The following is a 14,117-nucleotide window of genomic DNA, read 5'->3' as shown; positions in this document are numbered from 1 at the left end:
GGGAGGGGAAGGAGGGAGGGACGGAGGGAGGGAGGGCGAGAGGCGGGAGGGGAGCGCCGCCTCATGAGCACAGCAGCGCACCATCAGCACCTTTATGTAGCTGCACACAGCAGACTGCTGAAGAAAATATCAGAACTCTGCAGCAAGACAGAAGCCAGCACGGCAGAGCGAGCTGGGAATCACTCCTTCTCAGGGGGTACAGCTGGCTCTCTGCTTGGTGGGCCCCCACCTTCTAAACACGCTCTGTGACAGACGCCGTGGTGCCCGTCCGGCCGGCTCCGGGCAGCTCAGCTGCTCCAGGGCAGGAAGGAGACCTTTTGGGGCCGAGGCCTTCTGTCCTCGCGAGGCCCTGTGCCCACTCCTGGGGCTGGTGTTAATGCCACAGGAGAAGCTCCTTCCTGCACCGGGTGCTGCAGCCCGGCCATCTCGGGCCCCAGCTGTGGCCTCTTGCCTTGTGGGGCAGCAACAGCACCATAGCCTTTGCAATTGCGTGGGCTGCTGTGACTACTTTTACCTTAAAACCAGGCCGGGGCCGAGCTAAGCAAAGCATCGCCGTCATCTGGGCCACTTTTCAGCTGCTTTGGTCCCAAGTGGAGGGCGGAGGACAGGCTAGGGGACTTTCCTCTGCTCGGTGGACAGCAGGAAGCCCCTGCTCCAGGTCCCAGCTGGGTGGGGAGGGCCCTGCTGGCCCCAGTAGAGGCCACAGCTGCAGTGGAGCCTGGGACAGGTGCAGCCCCGAGGTAACCATGGCGGCGTGGGTAGAGACGACACACGCCTCCCAGGGCCTGGCCCTGAGGCCTCGGGCTGTGCCACCCTGGGTGCTGACTGGGGCTGCAGGACCTGCAGAGGGAGCACCGCCTTCACCCTGGCATTCACCCAACACGCAGAGCTCTTCCGGCCAAGGTCAGTGCAGATGCAGAGGAACAAGAGGTCCCCAGCCAGAAAGTGTCCCCGGGAAAATGACACGATGGTGTGAGGGTGTGGAGCCCGCAGGCTGAGGAGAGCTTATGATCACTCTTCTGGAATCCAGGTCACCAGCACCAGGTCCTGGTCGCTGGTCCCAGGGGGGCTGGGCTTGGTCCTGGGAGGCATGTGGCTGTGGCCACCTTCTCAGGGACAGGAGCCCTGCTCTGGGCCCTGCTGGAGTCCACACACTATCCTCCTCCCACTGCCTCCACTGGAGGTCCTGTCACCTCATGTCACAGTGTTGGAGGATTACACGACAGTGTCTGGGACCTGCACTTGGGCCAGGGCCAGGCTGGGAACCCAAGCTGTTAGCTGTGAGCCCCTCCCACCACAGTAAACAAGGTGACCTTTGGTTCCTGTCTGGGTACCTCGGGATGCAGGCCACGGTGCTCACTCCCCAGGGCATCCTTACCCAAGTAGGTCAGAAGCGTGCCTGAGGTTGAGGATCCACTTCCGGGCCACCATCGGGGAGGGGTTCACCTCTACACGGTGGGGCTGACCCCACCTGCCTGCAAGTACAGCCTGCCAAGTGGGTTCTGGGGTCATGGGCTGAGGACAGTGATGGATGAGGAGTGAGGGCCCGGGGGGCAGCATATGACAGGGAAAGCAGGAGCAGCCGCACAAGCAGGTCTGCCCGTGGCTCCCCGCCTGCCGCTGTCCTGTTTTATTGTCATCGCCACTGATGTTATTTCTAAGGACAGTGGCACGTAAATTGATTTGAGCCCCCTAAACGCATGTGCACACAAACACACGCACACGCACATGCGCACACACACAAGTGCATACACACACACAGGTTCAAGTCCAGCTGCAGATGTGCCGGTCAGAAGGGGCCCCACGCCCCTGCCTGCCCCAGGCTCCCTGGTCCACGCACACATGGAGGCCGGGCTCGCAGGCCCTCCAGCCGTCAGTGCCCAAGCTCTGCTGACCCCGCAAGTGCCCGGCAGCTCAGCTGTAGCTCTGCCGAGTTGGTCCGAACGGCTCCCCTGTGGGCGTGCCCTGGAGCCACACAGGCCTGGCCCGGCCTCAGCAGACGTCAGCGCCCCGTGCACCACCCTGTCGCCTGTGGACAGGGCCACTGCTGCAGTGTCTCCTTCCCATCTCCAGGACTTCAGTTCCATCCCTCATCACCCTGCTGACAACCCAGCACGTGCGGGGGTGCAGCAGAGGGACCGGGGCGCCTGTCTGGGCCCCCGTCTGTCACCGTTAAGGCCAGCAGCTGCCGTGTGTCGCAGGTGCCCTTTAGCACATTCAAAAGGTTCCTGGCTTCGTGGGCGTCGCTCTCACTGCTGGGAGGCTGTGGATTCCAAGAGGGCCTTCCGTGCCTCTTTACGGCTTCAGTCCCTGTTCTGTGCATTCAGGAGCCACAGAGGAGGGGCAGAAGGGACAGTGACTAGGAGGGGACAAGACCGCGTGCCAGGCCACCAGAACTTGGCCACGCTGGCGCGGTTCCCCAGTAGTACACTTGCATTGAGACCTTATTCATGGGGCCCCATGGGAATAAGTGCGCTCCCTAATCCCAGGTCCCTTCCAAGGCTGTGCAGCCCAGTGCCTGGCACCTGGGACCCAGTCCCCACATGGTGGCGAAGCTTAGAGGTATCTGCACGGGGTCACCGCCAGGACCTTTTCCCCAGAGCCAGATTTCCAGCTTGCTCTCTGGGTTCCTCCGCAGGGAATTGCAGGGAATACTCATGAAATATGGGTAACTAGGGGCCGGGGAGATGGCTCAGTGGAATAAGCGCTTCCTTGGCAAGCGCAAGGGCCTGACTTCAATCCCCAGTTCTGCAAAACAATAAAAAATAAAAAAATTAAATTAAATATATATATACATATATATATATATATATATATATGTATATATATATATATGGATAACGTGAGGGGCCACGTGTGGCTGACCTCATGCCTAGTGTCGTGCTGGCTTCACCGCCTGACATGGGACCCCGGGCATTGTCAGCAGCTCCCCACCTGGCTCTGCTGGAAGTGAAGCCGCTGTCACCCAGCCTCACTCTCTTCTCTCTCTTCATGGTCTTGCATCTCCTTCCCCTTCTCGGACATTGATTAAGCAAAGCCCAGCAGCGACAAGCCCCACGCCGCCCACCCTGTGTGTCTCATCAGGCTTTCTGACATGCTCAGCAAGGTCCTAACTCCGTAGGGCGGTGTCACGGGAAGTGCTCATTTGCAGCGCTGCTGTCCTTACACGACTGAGAGGGTCCTTAAGGGGCTCTACCCGACCCCCACTGTGGAGTGAGCTTGGGATACATCAGTAGTTGATGAATAAATGTCTGCAAGGGTTACACTTTGCCATCCTTTAAGGCCATGTTTACAGTATCACCCTCCACACACACATGCACACACACACACACGCACACACACGCACACACACACGCACACACACATACACACGCACGCTTATACACACATGCACACACACATGCAAACACACACGCACACATGCACACACACATGCACACGCACACACACATGCACACACATGCACACACACATGCACACGCACACACATGCGCACACACACATGCACACACACACGCTCTTGCACACATGCATGCACTGCAATGTACGTGGGCCATCACTGGAAAAGAACTCAAAATACCCAAGTGTAAGAAACTGCGACCTTGGCAGTTGACATTCAGTACTGGTTCCCTCTTGTGAGTAAAGGGCGCGGGTCCTGTCCACCCCTGGGCAGCAGGGAGAGCTTCCACCAACTCGCCTGCCTGGGCACGCAGAGGAGGCTCTGTGCCAGACCTGAACGCTACCCTGAGCTGTCCTCCTATGCTGTCAGAGACTGGACACTCTGGGGTCCTGAGGGTCTCCCTGATGAGACTCGGTGGGGCCCTCAGGCCGCTCTGGGCAGCGCCTCTCACATGAGCAGCACCGGCCACGCCCCTCCTGTGCCAAGAGGGAGCCCCACAAAAGCTCAGAGTCAGGTAAAGCCGCCCGCTTGCTCTCTTGTCACTGAGATCTAAGGGGACCCCGAACACTTGCTAAATATCTGTAAAGCACCACGGGAGGCGAGGACAGACGCAGCAGACCCAGGCCTGGCCCTGCACAGATGACTGGGCACTTTTATTCCAACCATTTGGAGGAATGTAAAATGTCCTTCTTACCCCTGAACTATAAGGGTAGACTGACAAGTTAAATGAAAAAGGACATTGGGGTGGCGAGATAGCTCAGCGGTCTAAAGCGCCTGTTTAGGCTAGCTTAGGCATCCACAGGGGACCGAGGTTCCACCCGGGAACCACACATGCTGCGCCAGCCCCACACTTAGGGCAAGCTGAGCTGGCAAGAAAAAAAGAAAAAGACACCCATGCTCGTGCACGATTCATGATATTCAGCAGGCGCGGGCAAAGGAACACTTAGAATCTATCACTTTCAACAAAAGCGAATTGTCACTGCCGGAGGCTCGGCGGCCACTGCAGGGCTCTGCCGGAAAGACGTGCGGACGCCCTCTCGCCTCTCCCCTGCAGGCCTCCTTCTCTCCGCCTAACCTTTCACGTTCCGCCTCCTCCTCCTCCTTAGCCCCCTTGCTGTCCCTCAGCCAGATTCTGACGCCCGGGCCTGGGAGGCTCCTAGGGCTTAGTGCAGCTCAAAAACAAGGCAAACTCTTAGCTCCGGCTTAAAGCCCTAGACCGAGTGTACACACTATTCTAACTCCCGAGAGACAGCCCAGCTAGCCCTCTGCACCTTCAGGTTTCACGCTGGCAAATTAACCAACAACTCTACTCAAAAATATTTGGGAGGGAAAAATCCAAACATTTCTAAAACAGCAAAACTTGAATTTCCTGCCGATCACATAAGATTCACAATCCACACAAGCAACATGAAGGGGCGTGCCTTGCTGGGATCTCCGGCCCCGCAGACCCGTGTCTCCCCACCCCCAGCAGTGTTCCCGGGGCACCCCTGCCTCCTGCAGTGCAGACCTGGGAGCGCTGTGTCTGCACCGAGCACGCGCACACCGCCCTGTTCCTCCTCCCCAGCCAACACGAGCAGGCCGGGAGCTTCTGCTGCGCTGGGATGGCGTGGGTGTTAGAAGACACCTAGAGAAGATCGAGGGACACAGGAAGATGCGCAGGTCACAAGAGGAAGAAATCAGAAGAGCCCGAAAGCAAATGCCAGCGAGAGCCACTGTGAAAGGACGCCGCCTCCAGCTCCCACCTCCAGGCTCAGCGGAGACAGCCCCACCCCCCACCCCGGGTGTGCGGCAGCCCGGAGCAGGGAGCTGGGTCCTGAGCTCCTGCGCAGAAGCAGAACCCCGGGGTAAAGGCCGAGTCCCCCAGGCCACGAGGCCAAGGCGACCACGGAGAGCCTACACATCCGGCTGCCCTGTCAGGTGCTCTGACACACCAGGGAGCTCCAAGGTCAGAACAGCCATGCGGCCGTGCACCCAGAGCTCCGGTGCCGCGGGGCCTCTGCGTGCAGCGCCATCAGCGCCATCAGCGCCATCAGCGCCGTGTGGCCGGGGCCAGGTGGGCAGAGGCGAGAGCCAGGCTCAGACGGGACAAGGTCAAGGAGGAGGCCTCCCCAGAGCCAGGACTCGGGCACTTCCTGGGGGAAGAAGAGACCAGAAAGCCCTCCACTGCCAGCTTTGAGCCCGCGGTGCTTCTGTCCCTGACCGAGCAGCCCCAGAACTCTCCTGCGTAGGGTGGATTGAGAGAGCGGACGCCACGCATCTCTCGACGGCGCGTGGTCTGCAGACCGGAGGTCAAAGACCTGGGCTCGTCCCCACAGGCCTCATGCGTACCTTTGCAGCACGGAGCAGAAGCAGTAAGTGCCACCCGTTCCCCACCACGTGGCACAGCCACAGGCCGAGGCATTGCCTACAGCAAGAACCTCAATAAATAAATAAATAAATATTTAAAAAACAGGATCCACAGCTCGGACGAAGGAGGACGGGCCCGTCCTGCAAGCTCACCCGGTCGGCTGGCCGGGGGTTAGCTGTCCAGCTCCCCGGGTTTGCCTGGAGGGGCCACATGCACTGCTCGTGCCCCGGACTTTATCCAAGCGCTCGGCCACGCCCAGCTGCGCAAGGGCCCCTGGAGGAGCGTCGCCATCCTTCCGGTCCTGTCGTTACTACTACATGAAGCCTGTGAAATCGTTCACACCGCTTCGTGGCACATTTTTTGTCAAGAGTGTGCTTTCATGCTTTTCAAAATCAGACGTGGAGGAATATGCGGATTCATCCGCCACCTGAGGTGCGATCGAAATATACGGTGAGAGTTGGTGGCCTAAAGATTCATTTCAGTAAGAGTCGCGCTGTCACTAACTCCCCTCCGGGCTCCTGCTGGCTTTGAACACACTTGCTCCCCCATCCAGCCTCCTTCTGGAGCAGCTCTGCGTGTCCTCTCGTAAGTGTCTTCAGCTGGGCTGTCCTGGCTGCCCGGACGTCCGAGGTCCAGCCGTCGCAGGGTCGGGGCTGCGGAATGGGCCCGCAGACGCCGCCAGCCTCTCTTCCCGAGCCTGCACTGCTGGTGGGTACTCAGCACCAGCACCCCCTGCGTAGTTTCCCCTGCCTGGTGACAGCACTCAGGGCCGAGGCCTCCAGAGCCGCGGCCGGAAGTGGGAAGGGTGATGGGAGGAGCTGCTTAAAGTGGGCGGCGGGACGCTGAGAGACATGCCTGATTCCTGCCAGTGCGTCTTGGCTGCCGTTTCGAGTTAAATACGGCCCACGTGTGTGTGGCTGACGCGGCGCTGCCTCCGCAGCAGTGCAGTCCACTCGCGTGGTTTTGCGGGTGACCGGGAGTCGGCGGGCGACAGCCACAGTCTGCGCTCAGCACTGTTTGCTTTCTCCACCTCCGGAGCAAAGGAATAGGCCGGCTCCGCCAGTGCCATCTGGAGCTACTGACTTGACTCCGAGGAAAGGGCAGGGGCTGGGGAGGACCCAGCACCTCGGGCCTGGCCTGCCCACCCCTCCTGAGGCACCTGGGGGTTTCCTGAGCACACCCAGACTCACCTGCACCCCCAAGTGCCCACGGCTTTCCCTTCACAGAGCGAGTAAAGTGACAGTCACAGCTACGAGAACAGGTAGAGTGGAGTCATCCATTTGTGGCAAGCTGACTGCACTCGGTGCCAGGAGGACGGGGCTGCGGGGTTCCAGGCTTGGGGTCCCCTCAGCCAGTCATGAGCGGAAGGAGGCTGGGATGAGGGGTACATGGCCCTCAGGGTGCTCGGGAGCCCAGGAGCCCCTGAGCCCCATGCAGCCGCCACCATGGAGCCTGCAGCCAACGACAGGACTATGCCCAGAGGTTGGTAGTTGGGCGAGGCTCACGCCAGGTGTCCTCACTGCCACAAGAGGAAACCAACCGCGGTGGGGCACAGCTACTGGGGGACACAGCCCAGCGTGGCAGAGAAAGAGCCTGGCATCCGCTGCTGCACTGTACATGAACTCCTGGGCCACTCAAGAAGGAGACCAGGTACAAAAGGGACAAATACAGCGAGACTCCCCAGCCCCGTGAGTAAGACGGGCTAGGGGCGGGAGACGGGACGGTGCCCTGCCCGACGGCCACAGGCTGCTGCGTTGCGAGATGGCGGGTGACACCATAAATAGATGGACGGCCACTGAACGTCACCATGGTAATTTTGTGCTATGCTGATTTTGTCACCATTAAGAATAAAATTTAAAATCAAGAAAGAGTACATGCTCTAAGGAATAAATGCTGTCCCGTGCAAAAATAAACCAGCTTGCTTGTCACTTGCTGTCCTCCCAGCTCCCTGTCCCCACATGGCTCAGTGTCCACTGTGCTCCCCTGACTCAGCGTTCGTTCCCTCTCCTGGAGTCGGGGGGCACCATTGCCACACCCTCAGCCCCCTCGGCCACTCTTTTTGCCACTGAAGACTTAAAAACAGAGACAATCAGTTGCAACACCTATGAAAATAAATCCAGGCTACAGTTGGGCCGCGAGAAGGGAGTAGAGCCCTCTCTGATTCTGTTGCCCTTAGCTGTAAAATGCACCTTTGAGTCTGAGCCTCACAGAGGCGCTTACGATGCAGGCCCTTGTAGAGTGTGCCCAGCCTGTCAGTGTCCTGAAAACGGATGCTGTGCGTGGGATGGGGCTTCAGGGGTGGAAGCTCCAGGTGTTAGGGGCTGCCCCTTCCCTCTTTATCAGGTGTCTAGCAGAGCAGGGGGCATCTGAGGTTGCCAGTCCAGTCTGTTCTGGTGAGGCATCCCCAGCCCAAACGCCATCTGGGTGCCAGGGCCGCAAACATTCCAACCTGTAGACAGAACCCTGCCTCCAGCCCTGGGCCCTCGCTCTGCCTGCCCACCCACTCGACAGCTCCCTGGGAATGTGGCATTCAGTCAGAAGAGGAGCAGCAGGACACACGTGTCACTCCTCCTGCCTCAATCTCGGGGTTCTTCACACGGTGGCCCCAGCTGTCGCTTCTCTGGGACGCCTGTGTCCTCCTTGAAGCCACTCCTGCAGCCAGAGGAACCGAGTCTACGTATGCCAGTAGGGTCGGGTCTCTGCTTTATCCAGAAGCCTCTGCAGCTGCCTACAGCTCCCAAAGCTAGGGAGAAATCCAGCAGGCTCCCCCAGGACCTTGGTGACCGTCCTCTCCTCCCTGTCCTCAGCCCTCTCCACAGACCACCAACTGAAGATGTCTTAGGAGCTGTCTCGCTTTCTCATTTTTCAACACCGACTTCCTTTATGCCTCAGACCTTGTGCCTATCCCATCCCTGCCCCCACCACAATTTCTGCTCTCTCTTCATTTGGCAAGGTTCCTGTCTTCCCCTGAAGACCTGGTGCCAGGGGGCTTCGTCTGCAGACATGGGCCCTCCCCTCCTCAGGGCTGCAGCTCGTCCCACTGCCTGAAGCCATGCAGAGGGCTCCTCAGTGAGCCGAAATTAACTAGTAAGGCAGTGACCTAACTCTGGTGTCCATTCCCAGTACTACAGAATAACAGTCTTAAGCAGGCACACTGCTGCTCACGTGGCTGTGTCCCTGACAGCCCCAGGCCCTGGCTGTGGACGTCCCTGGTGTCCCATGATCTGGCTGGGCAGCAGCGCAGCAAGTGTAAGGGACACCAGGTGGCCTCCCCAGGGTGAGGCTGTCCTCATGTGCCAGCCTCTTGCCCTGCAGACACGTGGTCCAAGGACTGGAAGCACGGCAGTGGGGAGCTGCTCAGAGGCAGGTAGGGCCAACTCCCCCAGGAGCAGGCACCAAACTCATTTGTCAGCTTTTGTACTTGTTTAAAAAATTCTCCCAGGGCTGGGTATAGCTCAGTGGTCTAAGCACCTGCCTGGCAAGCACAAGGACCTGGGTTCAATCCCCAGTACTGCATGCTGTGCCATCCCCCTAACCAGGCACACTGTGCCAGCCACGGAAACCAGGCGTGGTGGTACACACCAATAATCCCAGCAGTGGGGAGGCTGAGGCAGGAGGATCACTACAAGTCCAAGCTGCGTAGCGAGACCCTGTACCAAATAAATAAATAAATAAATAAATAAATAAATAAATAAATAAAAAATTTGCCCAACCTGAGTATTTTCTACAGGAGTCCAAGACTAGAATCGTGGGATTCCCGTGCCTGGAGAAATTCTGCTTGGGCTATTATTTTGCGAGACATTTCTGGAACATCGGGTCAGTACTGTGCAGCCTCCTCGCTGCCCACACACTGCAGCGGGCATGGCGGACACAGCTGGTCAAGGCTCAGCCCCGCAGTGCCTATCCTGCTTCTGTCGACTAAGCCACAGGCCCGCATGTGACTGCATCAACACCCTGCCCCAGCTGGCGTGCAGTGCAGTGCCCACTCCCCATGCACACTGTGCAGGAGTGAGGAAGCGCAGACTCCCACCCAGTCCGCAGGTCTTCTCCAGCAAGCCCTGCAGGAAGCAAATGCCTCGTGAGCAGTAAGGAAACAACACACGCACCCGCTGCGCCCTCTGCACCTTTAGGAGATCTGCGCATTCTGAGTTCATGCTGCAGGAGAGAACCACGCTCGGGATGGACCTGGTCCGCGGCATGCTGGGAAGCAAGTGTAAGGGACACCAGGTGGCCTCCCCAGGGTGAGGCTGTCCTCATGCGCCAGCCTCTTGCCCTGCAGACACGTGGTCCAAGGACTGGAAGCATGGCAGTGGGGAGCTGCTCAGAGGCAGGAGCTGAGGAGGGAGGTGAGCGTGGCCTTGCCCACAGTGCCCAGGCCCCACCCAGGCCCTACCCCCTCCCTTAGCAAGCCTGCTTACAGCCCTGCACCGTCACCCCCAAAGCTTCTGAGGCTTTGAGGGTCGTGTTACATCTCACCCACAAGACTACAGGTAAGGCCTGGGGTCAGGACAGCAGGTGTCCCATCCTGAGAAACTCCAGCCTCAGGATGGCAGGGACACATGGAGACCAGCAGAGCTGGGATGGCTGCAGAGGACAGTGAGCGCCCCTTGCCACGCGCCCCTTCCCACAGCAACCACAAGACTGCTCTGTGCTGACACCTGCCGCACTCTCCTGGTCTCATCACGTGTGCGAGTAAATGATTCCTATTGTCTGAGCCCGTGTGAGCTGTCTCTTCTGCACAGAGGGCATGGATGATGTGTGATTGCCTACAATGCCTCACTTCTCTTAATTTCCTAGCCTCGTGGAAAACGAGCTGATGAACGCTCACTGCTGGTGAGGACGATGCAGACTCTTCTAAATTCCAGGTGGAAGCTTTCCAGAGACCCCCCTTCAGGGCACCAAGCACCACCTCAGGAGACTGCGCCAGGACTTGGACTCTGTGTCCTTCCACCCCGAGGTGTCACAGCAGCGCGGGCGCTGAGCATGGCACTAGCCCTGTGCCTGCAGAGGGGCAGAGGAGCCCGATGCGCTGTGCTTCAGAAGGCGCCAGCGACCAGGAGCAGTGGGTGACCTCCAGGAATTCTGCAGCGCTGCCTCACCTGCCCCAGTGCGAGGAGCAGCCCCGGCCTGTGTCAGAGTCTTTAGCTATTTATTGTGCAAATCAACTGCTTTCTTCCTGTTGGGGAAGAGGAGGAAGGTGACCCTTGTCACACCATCAGCCTGACATGCCAGGCAGCGGGAAGCCACACCATAGGCTTGGATCCCTTCCAGCAGTGCAGAGTGGAGGAAAGGCTGCTACAGAGCCCCGCGATGCCCTGTGTCCCCCAGCCTCAGCGAGCCCAAGGATGCTCACGGGGACAGGCGAGCCTGCAGCGACTAGGCTGCACAGAAGCCTTTGCAGTGATGGTGACGGCTTCCCCGAGCTTAGCAGGTGGCATCCTCTGCTCCTCTTTTAATCCCATCAGGACTCCGCCTCTACAGCTTGAGAAATGTCAAACACTATGTCCGATTTCCGGCTTTTCTCCTGAAAGAGCTCAAGAGCAGCAGGCTTTATGCGAAGGGAGGAACCCCAAGAACGGCCGGGCCTCAGTCAGGAGCCCCTCACACCCCATCCCGACACCAGGCTACCTCACCCCAGGTCACCACGGGATGACAGACCGGATCCTGTTCTCCGAGCTGATGGCCCAGGTTCCAGGGGTGAGTCTTCCATCCCCTCCAGGTTTGGAGATGTGCGCCTGGGCAGGCATTTCTTCCTGGAAGTCTGTACCACAAGGCTTTCAGAACCCGCAGAATTAGAGCAGCCTCAGGGTTCACAGCACAAGCTGGAATGAGCCTGAGTTAATTTCTCTTTCTTTCGCCTCCACAGAGTTAGAAGTACATGGCAGGAGGTACAGCCAAAGGGCCTCTGTCCCCTGGACTCCAAGGCCCAACGCACAGCACAGAGGATCAGGGGAGCTGGAGAAGCGAGGCCAGGTCCACCGAGGATCACAGCCGGAAGGGGATCCCGAGCCCCAGTGGTGTTCCTCACAGCCTCAGCCTGGGGCAGGACCGGGCTTCAGGCGTTTCAGCCACATTCAGGGTCTGAGGAATCAGGATCATGTCTCAAGTGGCAAGAACACTAACGTGTACGCACGTGTGTGTGTGTGTGTGTGTGTGTGTGTGTGTGAACGTGTGTGCATATTGAGTGTACACTTGTACATGTGTGGGGGCAGTGGACCCTCTTGGTGGCTCCTTATAGTAAGCACCCTCTCGTCCAGGTGGAGATGTCACTGGTTCTGCCCGGCCTGGGATCGACCTCAGAATGGAGCGGGAGGGCTCTGGGTCCCACATCTGCTGAGTTGGGGACACTTTGCCGCTGTCACAACTGCGGGCGAAGGACAGCTACGCGGCCCTGGGAGCATATCTGGGCCTGTCCAGGTTGCCCATGGCTAACCCCTTCAGAGCCTGGGGGAGTCTGCCTGTGCTCCTGAGCACCCCACCGCACCATCTAGACGCTGGCAGCCCCACTTCTATGCCACGTTTATGAGTCCAACTATCTTAGCTTTGCAGCGGAGTGAGACAGCGCGGTCATTTTGTTTGTCCCCTGCATGCTTCACTTAGCATGATCTACGTTGTCACAGTGACAGGACTTAACTATTTTTCAAGGCTAGTGATATTCCAGTGTGTAATCCACCATGGTTTCTCCACCTGGTTTTCTGCCCACAGACACCTCACTGACCGCCAGGGAAGCGCAGAACAGAATCACTGTGCGAGGGCCGCTCACTCCACCTAGAGTGGCCGCTGTCACAAGGACAGAAGATGCCAAATGCCCTGGATGACTGGAAGGAAAGGAGGCCCTCCTGCTGCGGGAGGGGAAGTGGTGAGCTCAGGGTGCGGAGACAGCCCCCAGGTCCTCATCAGACTCCAAAACGAGCTGCAGGACACAGGGCGACCCACACACCCAAGGGCAGGAGGCCGGGTCACGGGGGACACTGGTGGCCCCTGTCTGTCCCTTCTGCAGCCCGAGTCGGAGCTCCGGGAGCTCAGACCCACGTGACACAGCATCTGCGCACACAGTGAGACTGGGCTCCGCGCTGGCGGGATGGGGAGGCACGGCCCTCCAGCTTTTTAAAATTTCCAATTGTGGAAAACACGCTCGCCATAAAAGTTACCAACTTGGCCACTTCCAAGGCGCAGTGCAGCCTGCCCCGTGCACTACAGCGCTGTGCGAGCCCACAGAGCCCCTCATCTTCGCACACTGAACCCCTCTTTACTAGTGAGAGGCTGCACCCGCAGTGATTCCACCGTAATGCTCTGGAGGGCCGCTGCGCAGTCCTCTCAGCTAGCCGCGCCATTCCCGTCCCGCCAGCACCACGCGGCCCTTCTCTGCGCCTCCTCCTGGGTCTCGCCTCCCGCCCTCAGCTTGGGGCGTCACGCTGTGGGGTTCCCAGCTCCAGGCTCTAGAAGCTCTGGGCGCATCCCAGACCTGCATTGCTGGGGAGACCGGGACCCAGAGCGCACGGGAGGCGGGAGCACGTCCGGGTCCCCTCTGCGCATGCAGCCTCCTCCCGGCACTCGGGAAGGAAAGCGGAGATCTTCAGGAAGCTAGCAATGAGGGCGGCGAAGGATGGGACCTGTCCACGCCCAGAGACCGGCACGCTTCCGCAGAGCCCTGCGTGGGGTGGCCGGAAGTGACGTCAGGCGAGGCGACCCAGGACAGCCGGCAGTGGGCTCCCTTCGGCTTGGGGCACCTATGTTCTCTTTCCTGTCCTTCGGGGCACTTTGGAGCCTTTCTTTCATTTTCCTTCCTCTTCTAGCATTACAATTAATAAGTGTGGCGCCTCCACATTCTGTAATTGTTCTAGCCAGTTCTTTGGGCAGGATAAGAGGAGCCGGGAAAGGATCAGTGGTCACCATGACACCAGGCACTGTAGGACCCAGAGGCGGCCACAGAAGAAGGCTGCACCTTTGCCCACGTGGCCTGCGGTCAGCTGTGGCCAGAGCCCGGCCACCTCCCCACTGTTTGTGTCCCTATGGGCCTGAGGAGCAATGGGGTGGGCTCTGGGGTCCCAGGGACATGGTCATCCGTTCGATTAAAGAGGACTCGCATCACCCTGTGATCAGACAGGAGCAGGACCCCAGGGCCCTGAGGACAAAGCCACCTCCTGTCTCCAGTCTGAGTCCTTTGGTAGCAGGGCAGCCCTGGACAGTCATCGTGTGTGTCAAGCTGCTCACCTGGCCCACCGCAGGTCCCATGCACAGCGTGTTCCTCCTGCTACGGTCCCAGAGGTGACACAGGACAGTAGCACCAGTGGCGTGTGGCAGGGGAGTTTTGATTTTGCGGCTCTGTACCCACTTTCCTGGCCTGCAAGGTACGCTTTGCTCTCTGGC

At 59.1% G+C, this 14,117-nt stretch overlaps 1 protein-coding gene across 1 annotated transcript in view; it reads right to left on the bottom strand.

Moving 5' to 3' along the window:
• The window catches only part of Tmem132d (transmembrane protein 132D), a 482,864-nt gene that overhangs the window by 399,091 nt on the left and 69,656 nt on the right, over nucleotides 1-14,117 (bottom strand). The gene's annotated exons all lie outside the window — the stretch shown is intronic.

This window comes from Octodon degus, unplaced genomic scaffold (assembly GCF_000260255.1).
Source record: "Octodon degus isolate 3935 unplaced genomic scaffold, OctDeg1.0 scaffold00076, whole genome shotgun sequence".
In the NCBI taxonomy this organism is placed as follows: domain Eukaryota; kingdom Metazoa; phylum Chordata; class Mammalia; order Rodentia; family Octodontidae; genus Octodon; species Octodon degus.
Note: the sequence above shows the minus strand (reverse complement) of the source record. Positions and strands in the feature narration are given on the sequence as shown.